The sequence below is a fragment of the Clinocottus analis genome, unplaced genomic scaffold, assembly GCF_023055335.1.
Source record: "Clinocottus analis isolate CAN_PGR_092001 unplaced genomic scaffold, fCliAna1.0.p SCAF_23, whole genome shotgun sequence".
NCBI lineage: Eukaryota > Metazoa > Chordata > Actinopteri > Perciformes > Cottidae > Clinocottus > Clinocottus analis.
The window spans coordinates 8,958,896-8,975,201 of NW_027175965.1; positions in this window are offsets into that span (position 1 = coordinate 8,958,896).

The window sequence follows — 16,306 nt, forward strand, 5'->3', positions numbered from 1 at the left end:
TGTGCCTAATGGGGTGAACATGTTGTGTATAATATTCAAATGTATTTCTACAGAGAAAGTGTTGCTTTTGATCATGGGCACGGTGACTCATGAAGGCAGAGGCGCCATTAGAGGAGACGGGGATGACTCGAGGGCTCCTCGGCTGCTTTATTACAGCGGAACGACACAGAGGAACTAATTATACGCGATGAATTAAAAATGTCATTCAATATTATGAATTACTTTGATAGCCTCCGTGTGTTATTTCATCCAAATATGTATACATTTAATGATGTAAAATCAATATATTGTGTGGTTCCTTTTAATTAATAAATCATCCATTCATGAAAAACGGCTCAATTTAGTTGTTTTTTTAAAATTTTGTCTCCTGAATTCAGATTTTTTTTTTTTCTCCATCCGTCACCTTTGACCTCTGTTGGTTTGGTTTCATCATCGTTGACGTCCGTTTCCCCCGATGAGACCTCCAATCAGAGCCAAGTATGTGAGGCAGGTGTTGTTAGCTAGCTGCCGAGCTACATGCACACAAAAAGCAGATAAATAGTGACAAGCGTGGATGTGATTGACTCAGATTGTGATAAACCCACATCCAAAAATAACGTTTTCATGATGCTAATTCTTTGATCTGCATAATCAACTGCTCCTAGCAACCATCACTGCAGCTTCTCAGTTACCTGCAAATGACGCTGCAGTGATGGAGGAGCTCATTAAAACACATCACCATCCTCTCCCGACCACAAATACCAACACGAACACAATTCCAGGCTGCGGGGGAATTAAACGGCGTAAATATGGGGCAATATTAAATCTTTTTAAACCAAAATCTTAACGATACTGATGTCACAATGCAGCTTAGTATTGCTGGACACTTTCCATTTCAAACACTAGCTTTTAAATGTTAGTTTGGACGCATTTTTAAATGTCTTTTCATATAAACCAGACCAATATGGTTATGGGACATGGATGCATCTCTCACTTTATGAATTAATAGTGCCTTGAAGCCTGCACATTTTGTTTTATTTTATAAACATCTGGAACTGCCCCAACGAGGGGCTCACAGTACAGACGATGGAATATCATTTCACACATTTTGGTTTCCATTTGAGTTTCTTTTTCTTTCACAAACTACGTCTGTAACATGCACTTCCCACTTGGAAAATTATATTTATATTGTTTACATTGCATCTGTGAGCCAATACCCTCTCGCTGCAATGAAGGACAATAAAGCAGAGAAAGCAATTTCACTTTGGTCAAGTTCCACCTGCAAAGCACCATTACTGTCACCGCCGCATGGTGGAAAGCAGAGTTTGTGCTCGAGGAGCGTTCACCTCGCGAAGACGGCTTGTTTCGCCTTGAGCAACATGCGTCCTGGAACCTGAAAAGCTCTCGTGTCGACATTGAGACAAGTCAACGTTTAGAGACAAAGTGCTCGTTACAAGCAGCTTCACCTAAAAGGGGATTTTCCAGAGAACAACGCTCACGCATATAGACACATGGCTGTTAAAAAACAGGACATAATCATAATAAAGTATATAAGTGTGTCTGGATTTAAGAGCCAAAGGGCAACGGTAGTGTAGTTTGTCGGAGTATAGCACACTTAAAAACAAGACAACGGAGCCCATGTGAGAAGTCATATGTGCACACAAAAAAGGTACAGCTCACCCTTTTGTTGGTTTAAAAGGTGTAATTTCAGATGGAGTCAAACGATAAACTACCATTTACAGCACTGCCTGATATCTACTGATGATGCAACATCTGATTTTAAACACTTTTTTGTGAAGTCATGCATTTCTTTGTTGCTGTCAACGCAGGTGCAGCTTGACGTGTGACAGGAGTGTGTTGTGTTGCCCATGCTGTTTATAGCTTGTGATTGGTGGTTTCCTTAAATCAAAGCTCTTCTCCCCCAGATCACTATTGAGCTTTTAATTCTCTCTCCCTCCTCTCCTCCGTTCATGCCCCACTTTCTCTCCCTGCTTCCATCACTTTGCGTCCGGTCTCACCTCGTCACTTCCTCTGTCTCCCCTGCATCTCTTCCAGTCTATCTGCCTCGTCTTCACACCCTCCTGTGTTCTCTTTTCCCTTCCGCACGGCCTGCAGAAGTTATTTTTTGAGGGAAATCACCCACCACCACTGGAGACACGCTGCTCGGTGTGTGGAGAATCGTAAATCAAGGAACCCAGAAGACTGATTCCTCTCTAAAATGTGCCACTTGTAAACAGCTGATTGAAAGCTGTGCAGTGTACGAACAGGCTGCAAGTAACAGAAAACACAAGTTATGGGATGTCAGATAATCAGTCGTCATGAGGAATCGCGTGAATGTTAGCGGGCTCGGAGGTAACAAGGCGTGACAACTTGCTTCTGGTTAACAGATTTACTATCTGTTGTGATTTTCTACAAAAAAAACTGCACATATTGCACAACTTGATATGCAGTGCATAGCTCCTGTGCATGTGTTTGTGCATGCATGCGTCTATTGGGAAGAAAATAAAGAGGGATGCAGACCCAATATCTCATATGCCTTTTTCCTTCCTTACTTTTTGAAACGTAACGACCATAATTGATTCATATTTATTACATATATTCGTTCTTATTCATTAAATCTCCCTGCAAAAACGCTACATGCATTATGTGTGGATGTAGTCAATATGTTTGTAAATCCTGTACAAGATTATAGATATATCAGCGGTCCCAGCACATATCCACTACCCCGATTGCTAGAGAATTAACTTGTATTACAGCAGCGGTTGACACCCGTCTCTCCTGTCGAAGGGCCCGCCCTGTTTGGTGAGGGCGATGATATCTCCTTTTATTTGGATACCAAATAATCAACAAAACGTTGGACAGCCCAATAGTTCAACATCGTGAATTCAAGTGACATTTATTAGAGGCAATAGTCAGGAAGTGGCTTACAAGTCGGCAACGGGGTAGCAGGTCAGGCAACAAGAAAGCAGGAACAGACGCAGGTTGCTCTACAAAGGGTAGAAGCAACAGAGCAATATTGACAATCTGGCAGGGAGGAGCAGATGGAGATGAGAACAGGTGAGCAGGTGGATGTTGGAGACGAGGTAAAGTCTCGGGCATGTGCTGGTTGGATAGAAAATATCAAGACTTCTTATAAGTAATGAAGGGGTCTAATAATCTGATCCAATATTACAAACATGTTAGTTTGTATTGATTAGCAAAAGAAATCCTCTCTCTTACTCATGGTGTATTCTAATTCGAATAGGTTAACACTATTAAAAGGATCGCCCTTTTTGTAGATAGGGACCAGGTGCTAGCTTGTATTGGTCGTCACCACTATCTCTCAGCATGGTGTTATTTCCCTCATAACCACCGGTAACCACTCTCTTAACGTTTCCTGACAGGCTTCCGTTGGCGGCGCGTCAGATCAGGGGGCTAGCTGTCTGCTCGCTGAGTCAGGAGTAGGTCCTCAGCAGATGTGACGTGGGCCTCGGTCGGAAGCGGCAGCTCCCTCTCTCTCTCCGCGCGAAGATATTTAGAATCGCAAGTCCCGATCGGCTGCCAGCATCTCCCGCCAGTCGATCGCCGAGCTTCTCTCAGTCACAGGCTTGAAATGTGCCTGTCATTTTCTGGGTGGGAGGCGGGTGTTCGGGCTCGAACATGCTGTTCTTTTCTTCACTCGGTATTTGAATAAAGTGTTCTCTGATAATGATGCAGACATTTACTTTCCCATTTTACACATCCATATGCAAGTTGTATGTATCAAGGGACTACAGGTGTGAAGGAAAGTCTACTAATGCTCACTATTAGGCCGTTACACTGTCTTTACAGTCGTCGAAGGCTGCATCATGTACTTCTTACAAACTGCTGCCAAGATACAGATTAGGAGAAAAAAAAGGTGGAATGCATTGGTCAAAATCCAATCGCAGAACTACCCTAGCTATTTCTGATGATTTTTTTTTAAATTAAGATGGCTACTTGAAGTAATTTGGTTGTACCCGCCATCTCTTCACTGCAGTCTGGCATCTCACGTTTCTTATTAGATTGTAAACAATAAGCATCGGACAGAAAGGACGTCTTATCTGCAGGAGCAAATACAGACCCTTGCCCCGAGAGACTCGTCTGTCATCAGACCGATAGCGGTCCGAGTTTGGACATATAAATACGCCGGAGAGACAAACGCACGATTGAGTGCGGCTCGGCAGCGCAACCCGACAGACGTTCAGTGTGTTATGTCCTTCAGCAGCCTCAGTAAATAGCCACTCCCAGCTGGAGCGCACGATTGCACTAAACTGGACCGTTTGTAGATTCAGAGAGCTGTTAGATGGACCATTCAAACCACCCCACTCTTTTTTTTGTTAACTCTACTCAACAGTGAAGGAGCCATGTCTGTGTCGGTGGTAATTTATATGTAATAATTAACATTCAAGAGCGTATTAAGATGGTCTTATCTATACCAGAGCTAAATTGCTCCCCTATTTTTTTTTTCTCCCAGCCCAGCAAATGTACATTTTATGATTTGTTATGGTAGGATTATTGCAAGGACATTGTTCTCTTTTGTCAATTGCTCATTTAACTATTCATTAAAATGAGTTTGGTTCTTTTGGTGTACAGTGTTCTGTGGCACATGCAGAGATGTTGAAACGTGCAGGTGATCTTTGAGGCTGCTGGAGCTCACCGTTCACTGACATTTGAGTCATTTTGTTTGATTTTACAATTTTTCTGATTAAATGTTCCTCGGTTCAGTCTCTATTTCCCTTTTTTTATCCTTTTTTTTTCAGTGCGAATTATTTATTGAGAGGGTGCCTCTTCACCACCTCAAAAGAAATAGAGTGCTAAAGAAATTATAGTTTAGCGCCCCACCGTACTAAAACCCCTAACATTAAGCAACAGACATTATTCTGAACACAGTTGTTGACAAATGGTAATTAAAAGACTTGTTAATGTAGAGCGATTAAAAACACTGCAGGCTCTTCACAGGAAATTTCAGCATATAAATTGCTTTTTCTGTAACTGCTGGTGCTGCGCCGTTTGTTGAATAAAGAGCCTTTTTTCTACCGTTATCATAATATGAAAGAGCTGTCACTTCTCCTGTAATGGAATGCACAATGTGAAGAATTAGCATTTTTTAACAGCTATCTTGTTTGTGCCAGAATGAGCAATTATTGGCTAGATCCTCTATTTTTCTCAGAACGGTAAGACATTTCTCTTTCCGCAAAGAAAGATGTGGTCAGTCACAGCCTGAGAGTAGTTTTGTAAAAGTGTGTGTGTGTGTGTGTGTGCATGCACATGCTATTTATATGTCTCTTTGTTAGATTTGTGTGTGATAATAGTATGCACTGTGATTCTTGTGACAGACTTGAAACATTGATTGTCCCCATCCCTGCGTCACAGAGACAGGTATGAAGACAGGTTTGAATAATAACCATGCATTAACATGAAAACTGTTGAAGGCATTTTCCAACTCAGAATGTTGAAGAAAAGGTGATAATGTCACTGTTTTTAAAGACCTTAATATTGCAAAAGGAAATCAAATGTTACCTTGTGGTCTTGTGTCCATACAGTCACATTTTCATGACCTTTTGGGGTCAATACTTTGATTTACATTAAACGTACCCGAACCCTATGACTTCAACCAGCAACATCCTAACCCGCTCACCCAGAACCTAAACTAACTCTAACCTGACAAGTCTTCACCCTTCATTGTGAGGATTCCCATGATGGGGGTGTGTGCATTTTGTCTCTAAAAAGAGGGCGTGTCCCCACAATGTAAACACTTAGTCCCCACAATGTGACAGTGTAAACATACTTGGTCCCCACAGGTCATGAAAACATGTCCCCACACACACACACACACACAAATTGTGATCAAAATCTCTCTCTGGCGTTTATTTAGTAAATTACTTTGGCAAACCATAAACTGGGATTTCAGACACTTGAGCATCGTTGCCATTTCATATCAGTGGTTATCATCCCAACTATAAATTGTTTGGATTGTTTGCGGAAAATAATGCATAATACACCATTTTCTTCGATGTTGTGGGACATTTTAAGGGGACTAAATAATGTAATATGTGTGTGTGTGTGCGTTGAGCATGAGGCATCATATGAAAAGACACATTTAACAAGATTTTCTGGAGAATATGGGGAGATGGGAAGGAGAAAGGAATGTGCTCCTTGAGAAATGTTATTGGTTTGAATCAACATTTTCAATCACATTCCAACATCAACTTTACTAACAGACTCGTATACTGCGGGTCCTCACATGAAGTCCAGTAGAAGTGTAAGAACATGCATTTGGTGCATCTGAGACTTAAGTTTGGAGATTAATTCATGAATTAAAAAAAAGAAAACCGGTGGGAAGGCTCGGGTGGGTGGTGCATTTGGGATTGCGATAAATCATAATGGCCACGGGGCAAATGGGAGTTAAATACATTATTAGTGTAAAATACAGACCCCATACTATTATTTGAATGTGTGTGTTTTGGTGATCTTGGAGTCCAGAAAATCATCTTGTCCTCTCTTTGATGCACCTATAAAAATTGAAAACTAAGATCTCCCGTTATACTTTATGGGTGCAGCAGTATTAATCCTATGACAATGCATAGTGGCGAAACTATATTATAATGTAAATGAGATGAGATTAACTTAATTGAAGGGGTGGTTGGTTTAGCAGATTGTGAAACTGCTCAGAGATGGAGAGATCATGAAATCAATCCCGCTGACAGCTAATCCATCCACCGTCCGTCCACGTCTTGTTCATGTGCCATTGAGCAAGACGACAATGCTCCTCCTACTCAATAAAATGCTCGAGATCAGAGCGCTAGCTTAATGATCAGCAGCAATGTACAGATTCTGGCATGTCTGGTTAAAAACATGAAGACTTCTAGAATTTAAGTTGAGTGAGTTTATACTTCAGTTTCAGTTCCTGGTCTAACAACAGTCACTGATACTGAAATATATCCGATATTCCCTCTCTGCGGTTGCAAACAGCTGATTGTAGGACCTCCTGACACGTGCAGCCATTTGCCTTCATAGCAGAAATCTTGCTCCATTATTGAATTTTTTATCTATTTCTTCTGCTGCTTTACTTTAAGTGGAAACATGGCGAAAGGAGCAGTGATGTCTCCTCCGTCCCTCCTGTCTGCTTTTTTATTTTTAAATTTAAAAGGTCTGTCTGCTGAACCAAGATGCTCAGAGTGAAAGCTTCAGTCCCATATGGTGCCTAATGTTTAAAGGACACTGATTGCAGGAAATAGAAAGAGCCAGCTTGCCTGCAGAGCTGTTCTGTCCCATATGCAGACTGAGGCGTTTGCAGGCTTCCCGACAGACAGATGCCATCTTGATGCGTTTAAGTGGGTTGTCGTCCACTGAAGGAATGTTCACCGTCCCTCATCTCTGGTGCATGAAGCAGAATTAGGCTGAGAGGATGTTGGCAAACCATGTTTAGCTTTAACTAAAAGGACGTGTAGCTTCTAGTTCAATTAAACAGTATTTTTAAGTAACAAAAATATAGTAAAATGTAGATAATAATGCACATTATGAACCAGTCTACATTTGGCTTTGTATTTTGTTATATCTGGAAATGATCAGCAAGTATAAACACAAGCCAAATATTATTTCGATGCATTCATATCCGTGAGGAAATAAACAGATTGAATGCATTCGTATCACTTTCACACACAATGTAAGTTTCAATGGCAAAAAAAAGATGTTACTTTCAAAATAAGAACAAAACTTATTAGTATTTCAAATGAACAATTCACTCATTCAGAACTATTGAACAATAATCTTGCTTTTAAAGATCTCCCATGTCTGCCATGCACTTTGTCTTCATTATTTTACTGCATTGGTGCAAATAGAGTCTGACTTGTTAAATCCTGAAAACTATAAAAGCCCTGAACATCAACGTGAGCATATTGTCTGTTGAGATTGAAAGACGTGTCAGTCCTCGTTTCAATGAGGCATTGAGGGGAGAAATGAAACGGAGCAAAAGATCCCATATGACAGGACAGCTGTCAGCGAAGATGCTCTCCTCTTGCTCTCTGGTTCCTCTTTACGTTCAGCAAGAGGCCGGCTGGAGTTTAGCGACCGAGATCTGAAGCGAAAGAAGTTTGTATTTTGGAATAAAAAGTCAATTAAATTCATTCACGTGTAAATAAGTACGACACAAACTGTTGGTTAAACAAAACGGCCTCGCTGCCTCACGGGGTTGTCGTCGGCACTTTTCTTGTCAAAACTGACTTCAGAATGACGAAGAAGTAGTTTGTTGAGCCGTCAATCAAAAAAAACAAACACTGTTTCGGTCCCATTATTGCAGAATATGTCTGCAAAAAAGTCATATGCACATCAAAGCCTGTACTTAACGTCTGAGTGGGGATGTTTTTTCTTTTATTCACAATTAAAACTGTCGCCAGTTCAACCGTTCAGGCTTTGAAAGCCACAACCTCTCACCAAAGAGGGTCCACTTGATGATGAGGCTGTGTGCATAAGAATTACACATTACAGATGAACTTTACGCTTCTCTAGCAGTCAAACTTATAGCACAGCGACAACTCGCTACAGATACAACAGTAACCTTACAAATATACGACAATATTACTAAAATACTACTCTGTAGTCTGTGCTTAAACAAATACAGACGGTGCTTTCGAAGGCGTAAACACATGATGGACGGCAGCGGATTATTTACGGGGATCATTTCCTTAAAACTACCACATGTTGCTAACTTCCTGTTCATAGTGCATGTCAAAATAAAAGCACATTCACAACACAAAGGGCCCTGTGGGCAGAACAGAGGCCGTTTAGAGTAAAATACAGCCGCAGATGTCTCGAATATGCAGACGATATAATAGACAAAGCATCAAAAATGTTGAGCTCATGCATACTGGCGAATGTCTGCAACAAAAAGGTCTTAAATATAATCTGCAGATAAGTGAAATGAAGGAGCAAATACATCAGAAAACAGCCCTGTCCCTCCTCAGCCTTTTAATTGTTGCTTTTGGTCATTTTCGAGCCAGCTGAAAACAATTAATGGTGATTGGATTGGTTCAGAAAAGTCTGAAGTGGCACTCTGGGGCCGCGTTCGCCGGGGCAATCTCTGATTAAGAGATAGAACGGTCTCATTACTTCCTGCGCTGCGGCAGCAAGGAAGGCAGGAGAGACGAACCCGTCGACGGTTCAAATGAATGTGACGGCGATGCTGCTGATCCAGTTGAAATCAACAACACACTCTTTTACAACTTGCATCTGCTTTCAGCTCTTTGCTTGGGTTTTGATCGAGCACTGCGTTGATGTAGTGTTAAAATAAAAAGATAAAATGACCTGTTACCTTCCAAATCATCCAATATCATGAACATTTGCACATTTTTCTGTGACATGTGCATCACTGGAACAATGCTCCTGCAGGCTGCAGACTCTAACAACTTTAATTGTCCTTCAGTTTTGATTCACATCTGTGTTCTGCAGCATCCATCCATCTCTTTTCCTCTACTCAACCCAGGAGATCGGGTCGCAGGCCAAGCAAGCCGACCTAGACTTTCCTCTCCCCAGCAACGTTTTCCAGCTCATTCTAGGGGATCCTGAAGGCCAACTGGGAGATATGATCCCTCCAGCGTGTCCTGGGTCTTCCTCAGGGTCTCCTACCAGTTGGAAGTGCCTGGAAAACTACTGGGAGGCGTCCAGGAGGCGTCCGAATTAGACGCCCGAACCACCTCAGCTGACTCCTGTCGACGCTAAGGAGTAGCACCTCGACTCCAAGCTCCCTCCTGATGTCCGAGCCACCGGCGCTCTACGGAGGAAGCTCATACCGGACGCTTAAAGCTGCGACCTCGTTCTTTCGGTCAGGACTCAGAGTTTGTGGCCGCAGGTGAGGGTCGGAGCGGCACATTGAAAAGCGTCGCCTTCCGGCTCAGCTTCCTCTTCAAGACCTTTGGATGCAGCGATGGAAGAGACGGAGGCTGATGTCTCTCCTCCCGTGATTGCATCGGTGGTGCTGACAGGCCGTGTAGTCCTACCTGCGTAAAACACAGTAGGATGACGTGAGGGATGTTAACGTCACTATTCACTCATGCACTGGTCTCATTGAATATCACAAAAAAAAAGACAACAAAGTTCAAAACCACAACACTTAGACAGTTCTATGAAAAGGAGAACAGAACGTTTCTAGAAAAATCTGCACACATCACAACTCCGTTGACTTTAGCGCAGCGTTCTCTTTCTATCTCTCAGAGTCACGCGCACACTGCGATGCATATTTCCATAATAATGATGTCAATTAACTGAATTGTAAGTAGTTTCTGCTGGAGTCCAATTAGATTTGATGTTTGAGGGGAATAGAAAGGGCACTGCGGCTGTGTGATGTATTCCTGAATGGAAATGAATGGCAGCTTGTTTTGTCAGCTGTTACTGGCGATCTCTCCTACCATCTGTTGTCTTTTACAGGAAGAGGAAGGACCTCTATTTTTCCCTTTGTATTTCTCTCAGTCTGTTAACATAGTGAGGCTTTGAACGGGGCTCATGGATTCGCTCTTTTCAAAAGGCTTTATGTGCAGGGACCACGCTGTATTGTGAAATGCCATCAGAAGCAGCACAATGGGGTATTTTAACATGTGACCCAGAACCTGGTACCGAGCTAAAACCCATGAGAAAGCAGCAGCAACAGAGCTTTACAGGTGGACCGGCAGGAATGAACTAATTATTTATTATATCGGCGGGAAAGATATGGCTTACTAAAGCAGCTTCTGTGTTTACACTGAGCTTCAAAACAAGTGACCTTGATATTTCTTTCATGATCTCTTTAAACTCAAATCCTCATCTGCCTGCTTTGACCAAAAAAAAAAGTATTCACAGTAACTCAAACCATAGACCATGGTGGAGGGAATATTCATTTTATTGGTGTCTAACCCCAGCAGCCGTGGCATTGTTTGACAATAAAAAGGGCAAAGACTACAGAGAAAATACCATGGATTTTGAAGACTTCATAATCAAATTAAGTTTCCCAGAGAGCCGTGCAACACCTGCACCGTGCCGATAAGACAAAGAACAAAAGAAGAAGGGGAGAAAGAATGATCACAGGAGAAAGGAAACCCATAAAAGACCAAACAAGGTGGGGAAAAGCAATGAATAACGTAATGAATTTGTAACGACTCAAATTATTTTCTGTTTCAGTCTCGTTTCCCCGAATCTCCCTTTCTTCTCTTTTCCTTTGTCCATTTGTCTTTTTAAAACAAATCCTCCTGAAGTCGTCTTTATCGTGACAGGACACCAGTCTTCAAAAGGATTTAACGCCTAATTAAGGCTATTTCCTAAATAGACAATCACTATCAGGTCACTGAGAAGAAATGATGGAAAATTGAACTTTGCGTTTAAATATTTCCTAAAAAAAAGCTTCTGTTCATAATTACAATTCATAAGAAATCGTCCCCGTCTGCAGTTTAACACCAAATTGTTTCTCTCATGTCTCCACCAATGAGGTGACAGCATCTTAACGATTAGAAAGCAATTTCCTTGATCCTATCCAGCTTCTTTAAAATGAAAATTGTGAGATGAAAGTGACAACTGGTGATGCTCCTCCACGCCTCTGAAGTCTCCTGAACGAGTGACGCCTCAGCTGCCGGTGCACTCGCCATGTGCAGACATTAATTTGGGCAAGAAACCGGCGCTGAGGTGCTCTTGAGCAAGAACCCTTATGGTCAGACGCGTCGCAATCGTCCCTCTAATTTAATTAGAGCGGAAACTCAATCCCAAAACAATCAGGTCAATATTGGATGATTCCGTAAAATGACAAAGTTTGTGTGAATAACAGTTTTCTAACAAGACGTTGTCCAATTTTTTTTTACAGAATTTCCAGAAAATATGCTAAAGCCACTGTTAGGGTGGAGATAAGATTATGTAATCCTTTATTAGTCCCTCAGTGGGGAAATTACAGGATTACAGCAGCGCTGCTCACAGTAAATAAGATGTTTTTTAAATCAAGTACTATAAACTAACAGAACGGTAATGAAACTAAATTAAAATTAGCAGTAATATAAATATACAGATGGAATAAAACATTTGTATAAAAGTACTTGTTACGAGTTGGCCACATCAAAATAAACGATTGGTTGCGTTTAATAACCAATTAAGTATTGTAATGAGTCCAATGTGTCATGTACATCACGATTAATCACCTTGCAATTGCACTTTGTTATATTTCTTACATCAACTTTTCCACCTCAGCCAGGTGTAGAAACATTGAGAAATTTAATTCAGACTTTTTTTGCACATAGTTCAAGTGTTGCCATGCGATTTGATTAATGCCCAAGTTGAAAATGTGTTTAAAGGACAACTTTTATAGTCATTATCAATACATTTTCTGCACAAGGGCACTATGGTATAGTGTGGAAAATATCCTTGTGCATGGCATCTTTTTGTTATCGTGACACTTTAAGTTCATTTCAATCCTGAAAGTGTTCATGGACGGTCATGTCGAACTGCTTACTCAGCAATACTACATGGGAGTATAACCTGCATACTCAAAGTTCTTTACATCCCCTTGTACTCTCCTGTGGTACTGAAGCCTGGTCTCTGCAGCTCTGCAGCTCCAGCCATCTGCTCGTCCTGTCTGCTGTCACTCACTCCCCCTCACGTGTCACTCAGCAGCCTGGTGGGCGCTGTGGCTGCGAAGCAGCAAGAGAACATTAGCGTCATAAAGTCTAATTACTGGAGGTTAATAGTTGACAGTCGCAGTTCAAATACTTCAAGAGTTCCCAATTAAAGCTTTTATTCAGCGAGGCAGTCTCAGCGAGTGTAAAACTGCAGCAGGAAACTGTCACGAAGGAGAGAGACGCTCTTCAGCATCATCGTACGACCGGTCCCGTTGCACTTCACTGGTTTTATATTCATGCTGTTTTACTGTTTCTATCTTGCTTTTATCCTGTTTTATTTTATTCTAGGGCGACCCTGGGTGACTTGAAAAGTGCATCCAAAAAAAGATGTATTATTATTATTATTATTATTATTATTATTATTATTATTATTATTATTGGTAGGTGGTCGTAGTGAACATGTTGTATATTTCGATTAGTTTCATATTTTTCATATGGAAGCCCATTTCCGCCACTAAAAAAGTCATGACAAAAAAAAATGAAATAATCATAATTGACAAAAAAAAGCCCCAGCGCACTCTCATAATTTTGACTATTTTTTTGTCGACTTTTTTAAAATTTTGTCATTGTTTTTTATGTTGACTTTTGTCTTTTTTCCCGTGTGAACGGTCTTCCATACATTTGTAATACAAAGCAAAGTCAAGCATTGCCACGAACACTGCAGACACGTTCCTGGAAACAATATACATGTGTATTATTGCACCTGTAATATATTGAAGAAAATAAAAGCCATGTCATTATCTTTGTGTCTTACATGGTTAAACTGAGTACCATGAAAAGATGTACTCAGTTAAACTTATACAGTAACTATCATACTTGAGATGGAGTTTCACACAGACTTAGTGTACATTAAAGATGTTTGCTAAGCTTACATACAGTTTAATATTCCCTGCATGTCAATGTGTTCTGGTTAAACTGAGTTTGAAGTTTCTCAGCGTACTATTGTAACCCCAACCAGCCAATGAGATTTACATATTCAATGTGGCCATTGTATAACTAGTAACATTTGTTTTAGGTATGGCTATGTGCTTTGGCTATATTAGCCTTGGACAGGACGGGACATCAACAGCTTGGTTATTTAATTGGCCAACGTCTCTGCCAAACCTTTCAGGATGGTAATGTGTGTTGGAACAAACCCTTGGACGGTCGAGGCTTTCCCAATTATCTTTTCCCTCTACCCAGTCACACATGAAACTGCGACGTTTGATTAAGATGATGCAGCAGTTAAGACGGGTAATATTCATGTCCAGAACCGACATACAATGTGTGAGAAATTATGGGGCAAATAATCAAATTGAGACAAACCCAGGAAAGTGGTGCATTTTAAATGTCACTGCTGTAGATGAAGAGGGAAGTCGCTGCATGAGAGTACAACAAAAACATGCCTCTAAAACTCTACATAGTTATTTAAAGCTGTATTGATTTTCATGACGACTCTTGGGAATTTAATAACTTGCTGGTCAATCTACTATAACCTGTGCTCTGATTAATCAATGCACTCATTCTTGCTATGCTGACAGTGTGATTTATCAGAAGAACAAGTCTAATAATCAAATAAAGTCATCAGTTGTGTCTGTTGGAAGAGGCAGCGTGGACTGCAGGTCGCCCCTGCGTTGAGAGCAGTATTAAATATGACGTTTACCTCACTAAAGCTGCTGCTCAGGGCTCCCTGCAGAGTCTGAAATCCAGCCACTAACACAAGTGTGACGTTTACACACTGAACCTGTTAAGTTTCTCTTCTCTTTCACGCCGTCGTGTTCTCTCACACTTAATGGAACAAAGTGGGGAACACATGCAAACACAGGTACCTTTGCAAATGTCCAAACACTGAAGGGCTGGAAACTAATATTGTAGATGCACACCGTCACCAAGACAAGAGACGTCTTCTCAATTATTACACCCGATTTTCAATCTTTTAACCTTCATATTTCCCATGCTTTCACATCCTCGCCCCTGTGTTGTCGTCTCAGTTTCATGAGTAACTCAACACAGAAAGCAAGAGAGTGTGAGGCATATAAAGAGCTCTGCACCCTCTCATGATCGTTGCCTCTTCATCTGAAGGGCGGCTGAACAAGACATAAATGCTCGCGCTCTTATTGTGAAAGCGTTTCCGTGCCCATCTGCGTGCAGTAATCTATGTGTGTGTGTGTGTGTGTGTCCTGTTTCTACTTCTCCCATCTGTCCCTCCTGCCTCAACGTCCAAGCTCTCCTCTAATGTGCCGTCCAGTAGCCAATGATTATCGTATCGGTGCAATATTACCTTCCATCACCGCCTGGCTGAGGATCAGTAATTGCTGTCCACGCAGAGGAAATGGGAAAGGAAATTACATCTGCCTATACGAAGAGATTGTTTCCTTGTTAGTCCTAAGAGACTTTGATGACTGTGTGTGTGTGTGTGTAAGTTAGTGTGTGTAATGTCTGTTTTTGTATTCATAAAAGACTCAATATGCATTAATCTGACACAAATATCAGAATTGTACTGGAGAGAAAATTGAGACAAGAGCAGCGTTTGTGTCTCCTGCTGCCTGTGAGTGAAGTCTTTTACTTCTATTTGGGAAAGAAATAGCTTAGTTGTTGATTCTGATGCACTTGTGTTGCACAGATCAACTTCATCCCACTCAGACACGGTGGATTTTTAACAAAGCTTTGACGTACAGGAGCATCCATGTTGTTTGTCAAACCCGTTATGGTCTGAGAGTTACACTCGTAATGTGGACAAGCTTGAGGTGAACGTAAGAGGATTCCTCTGGTATTTAATGAAGCTTTGCGTCAGTTCGTGCAGGACATGGACGTCGTACGCCCCCAGCTGACAGCCAGCTGATTGAATTATTATTTCTAATTGGTCACACACCAATTCAGCCCACTCTCAACACAAAGCGGTCCATTTAAATATGACTGCACCGAGCGCTGTGACAGACCCTGCTGCTGGCAAAGCTTTAAGAGACAAGGTAGTGAGCGCTATGGGCTTCTGGTTGTCCACGTTACTCACCGTACCAGAGTCTCATGTCTCATCGAGGCCAACGATGGTCCCAAAGTGAAGAGGCAGTGATATCAGCTGTAGCTCTCACCTGGCGAGTCAAATCCCTCCATCAATAAAAAACTGGCCTGTGACAACCCTCACTGCCCTCGTGGGGAAAGAAAATCGCAAAAAACAAACGCAGAATCTTCTTCTTCTTCTTCTTCTTCTTCTTCTTCTTCTTCTTCTTCTTCTTCTTCTTCTTCGTGTTTCCTGATTGTTCATTCCCTTCACCTGTTCTCGTTCCAGACTCCGCCCCCCTGTGTGATTGTGAAGCCCCGCCCTCATCGTTTGCACCTGTGTCTCCTCCTCATCTCCTGTGTGTTGAGTCTGCGTCTTCCCCTCGTCTGCTGCAGGGTTGTCGCCTCTTGTCTTCGTTGTGTGTCCTCATGTTTCAGTGTTGTTTTATGACTTTAAGTAAAGTATAGTTTTGCTTCGCCTGGACTGCCCTGTGATCTGCCTTTCATATGAATCAGATTGGAAATGACAACAGGACGCAGATACAAACCACTCCAACAGTCTCTAGAATTGCACATATTTTAAAGTACATCACGACATTAGAGTAGAATGAGTCCTACGTAGTGTTGAGAGCAGTAAACTTTGCCTGTTGCCAAACACACTGCAGGTCTGATTGAAGCAGACGGGATAGGATGAAATATGTCGGTGCATCAGCCGTTAGGGGTCC